We start from the raw sequence: 4,393 nt of genomic DNA on the forward strand, positions 1-4,393 counted from the left end.
ATGTTCTGCCTATGTTTTCCTCTAAGAGTTTTATAGTATCTGGGCTTACATTTAGGTCTTTAATCCATTTTGAGTATAGTTTTGTGTATGGTGTTAGGGAGTGTTCTAATTTCATTCTTTTACATGTAGCTGTCCAGTTTTCCCAGCACCACTTATTGACGAGGCTGTCTTTTCTCCACTGTATATTCTTGCCTCCTTTATCAAAGATAAGGTGACTCTATGTGTGTGAGTTTATCTCTGGGCTTTCTATCCTGTTCCATTGATCTATATTTCTGTTTTTGTGCCAGTACCATACTGTCTTGATTACTGTAGCTTTGTAGTATACTCTGAAGTCAGGGAGTATACTGATTCCTCCAGCTCTGTTTTTGTTTCTCAAGATTGCTTTGGCTATTCGGGGTCTTTTGTGTTTCCATACAAAGTGTGAAATTTTTGTTCTAGTTCTGTGAAAAATGCCATTGGTAGTTTGATAGGGATTGCATTGAATCTGTAGATTGCTTTGGGTAGTATAGTCACTTCCACAATGTCGATTCTTCCAATCCAAGAACATGATATATCTCTCCATCTGTTTGTATCATATTTAATTTCTTTCATCAGTGTCTTATAGTTTTCTGAGTACAGGTCTTTTGTCTCCTTAGGTAGGTTTATTCCTGGGTATTTTATTCTTTTTGTTGCAATGGTAAATGGGAGTGTTTTCTTAATTTCACCTCCTGATTTTTCATCAGTAGTGTATAGGAATGCTAGAGAGTTCTATGCATTAATTTTATATCCTGCTACTTTACCAGATTCATTGATTAGCTCTAGTAGTTTTCTGGTAGCATCTTTAGGATTTTCTATGTATAGAATCATGTCATCTGCAAACAGTGACAGCTTTACTTCTTCTTTTCCAATTTGGATTCCTTTTATTTCTTTTTCTTCTCTGATTGCTGTGGCTAAAACTTCCAAAACTATGTTGAATAATAGTGGTGAGAGTGGGCAACCTTGTCTTATTCCTGATCTTAGGGGAAATGGTTTCAGTTTTTCACCATTGAGAATGATGTTGGCTGTGGGTTTGTCATATACGGCCTTTATTATGTTGAGGTAAATTCCCTCTGTGCCTACTTTCTGGAGGGTTTTTATCATAAATGGGTGTTGAATTTTGTCAAAAGCTTTTTCTGCATCTATTGAGATGATCATATGGTTTTTCTCTTTCAATTTGTTAATATGGTGTAACACATTGATTGATTTGCATATATTGAAGAATCCTTGCATTCCTGGGGGTAAACCCCACTTGATCACAGTGTATGATCCTTTTAGTGTGCTGTTGGATTCTGTTTGCTAGTATTTTGTTGAGTATTTTTGCATCTATGTTCATTGGTGATATTGGCCTGTAGTTTTCTTTTTTTGTGGCATCTTTGTCTGGTTTTGGTATCAGGGTGATGTGGCCTTATAGAATTAATTTGGGAGTGTTCCTCCCTCTGCTATATTTTGGAAGAGTTTGAGAAGGATAGGTGTTAGCACTTCTCTAAATGTTTGATAGAATTCACCTGTGGAGCCATCTGGTCCTGGACTTCTGTTTGTTGGAAGAATTTTTTTTTTTTTTTTTTTGCGGTACGCGGGCCTCTCATTGTTGTGGCCTCTCCAGTTGCGGAGCACAGGCTCCGGATGCGCAGGCTCAGTGGCCATAGCTCATAGGCCCAGCCACTCTGCGGCATGTGGGATCTTCCCGGACCGGGGCACGAACCCATCTCCCCTGCATCAGCAGGCAGACTCTCAACGACTACACCACCAGGGAAGCCCTGTTGGAAGATTTTTAATCAGTGTTTCAATTTCAGTGTTTGTTATTGGTCTGTTTATATTTTCTATTTCTTCCTGGTTCAGTCTCGGAAGGTTGTACTTTTCTAAGAATTTGTCCATTTCTTCCAGGTTGTCCATTTTATTGGCATAGAGTTGCTTGTAGTAATCTTTCATGATCCTTTGTATTTCTGCAGTGTCAGTTGTTACTTCTTCTTTTTCATTTCTAATTCTATTGATTTGAGTCTCCTCCCTTTTTTTCTTGATGAGTCTGGCTAATTTATCAATTTTGTTTATCTTTTTATAGAACCAGCTTTTAGTTTTATTGATCTTTGCTATCATTTCCTTCATTTCATTTTCATTTATTTCTGATCTGATCTTTATGGTTTCTTTCCTTCTGCTAACTTTGGGGGTTTTTTGTTCTTCTTTCTCTGATTGCTTTAGGTATAAGTTTAGTTTGTTTATTTGAGCTGTTTCTTGTTTCTTGAGGTAGGATTGTATTACTATAAACTTCCCTCTTAGAACTGCTTTTGTTGCATCCCATAGGTTTTGGGTCATCGTGTTTTCATTGTCATTTGTTTCTAGGTATTTTTTGATTTCCTCTTTGATTTCTTCAGTGAACTCTTGGTATTTAGTAGTGTATTCGTTACCCTCCATGTGTTTGTATTTTTTACAGATTTTTTCCTGTAATTGATATCTAGTCTCATAGCATAGTGGTCAGCAAAGATACTTGATGTGATTTCAATTTTCTTAAATTTACCAAGGCTTGATTTGTGACCCAAGATATGATCTATCCTGAAGAATGTTCCCTGAGCACTTGAGAAGAAAGTGTAATCTGCTGTTGTTGGATGGTATGTCCTATAAATATCAATTAAGTCCATCTTCTTTAATGTATCATTTAAAGCTTCTGTTTCCTTATTTATTTTCATTTTGGGTCATCTGTCCATTGGTGAAAGTGGGGTGTTAAAGTCCCCTACTATGAATGTGTTACTGTCGATTTCCCTTTTTATGGCTATTAGCATTTGCCTTATTTATTAAAGTGCTCCTATGTTGGGTGCATAAGTATTTACAATTGTTATATCTTCCTCTTGGATCGACCCCTTGATCATTATGTAGTGTCCTTCTTTGTCTCTTCTAATAGTCTTTATTTTAAAGTCTATTTTGTCTGATATGAGAATTGCTACTCCAGCTTTCTTTTGATTTCCATTTGCATGGAATATCTTTTTCCATCCCCTCACTTTCAATCTGTATGTGTCCCTACGTCTGAAGTGGGTCTCTTGCAGACAGCATATATATGGGTCTTGTTTTTGTATCCATTCAGCCAGTCTGTGTCTTTTAGTTGGAGCATTTAATCCATTTACATTTAAGGTAGTTATCGATATGTATGTTCCTATTACCATTTTCTTAATTGTTTTGAGTTTGTCATTGTAAGTCTTTTCCTTCTCATCTGTTTCCTGCCTAGAGAAGTTCCTTTAGCATTTGTTGTAGAGCTGGTTTGGTGGTGCCGAATTCTCTTAGCTGTTGCTTGTCTGTAAAGGTTTTAATTTCTCAGTCGAATCTGAATGAGATCCTTGCTGGGTAGAGTAATCTTGGTTGTAGGTTTTTCTCCTTCATCACTTTAAATATGTCCTGCCTGTCCCTTCTGGCTTGCAGAGTTTCTGCTGAAAGATCAGCTGTTAACCTTATGGGGATTTCCTTGTATGTTAACTGTTGCTTCTCCCTTGCTATTTTTAATATTTTTTCTTTGTAGTTAACTTTTTCTTTTTTTTTTTTTTTTTTGTGCAGTACGCGGGCCTCTCACTGTTGTGGCCTCTCCCATTTCGGAGCACAGGCTCAGCGGCCATGGCTCACAGGCCCAGCCGTTCCGCGGCATGTGGGATCTTCCTGGACTGGAGCACGAACCCGTGTCCCCTGCATTGGCAGGCGGACTCTCAACCACTGCACCACCAGGGAAGCCCTGTAGTTAATTTTTGATAGTTTTATTAATATGTGTCTTGGCATGTTTCTCCTTGGATTTATGCTGTATGGGACTCTCTGTGCTTCCTGGACTTGACTGACTATTTCCTTACCCATATTAGGGAAGTTTTCAACTATAATCTCTTCAAATATTTTCTCAGTCCCTTTTTTTTCCTCTTCTTTTTGGACCCCTATAATTTGAAATTTGGTGCATTTAATGTTGTCCCAGAGGTCTCTGAGATTGTCCTCAATTCTTTTCATTCTTTTGTCTTTATTCTGCTCTGCGGTGGTTGTTTCCACTACTTTATCTTCCAGGTCACTTATCCATTCTTCTGCCTCAGTTATTCTTCTATTGATTCCTTCTAGAGAATTTTAATTTCATCTATTGTGTTGTTCATCATTGTTTGTTTGCTCTTTAGTTCTTCTAGGTCCTTGTTAAACATTTCTTATACTTTCTCCATTCTATTTCCAAGATTTTGGATCATCTTTACTATCATTACTTTGAATTCTTTTTCAGGTAGACTGCCTATTTCCTCTTCATTTGTTTGGTCTGGTGGGTTTTTACCTTGCTCCTTCATCTGCTGTGTATTTCTCTGTGTTCTCATTTTGCTTAACTTACTGTGTTTGGGTTCTCCTTTTTGCAGGCCACAGATTTGTAGTTCCTGTT

This window comes from Phocoena phocoena, chromosome 3 (genome assembly GCF_963924675.1).
Source record: "Phocoena phocoena chromosome 3, mPhoPho1.1, whole genome shotgun sequence".
Classification (NCBI taxonomy): domain Eukaryota; kingdom Metazoa; phylum Chordata; class Mammalia; order Artiodactyla; family Phocoenidae; genus Phocoena; species Phocoena phocoena.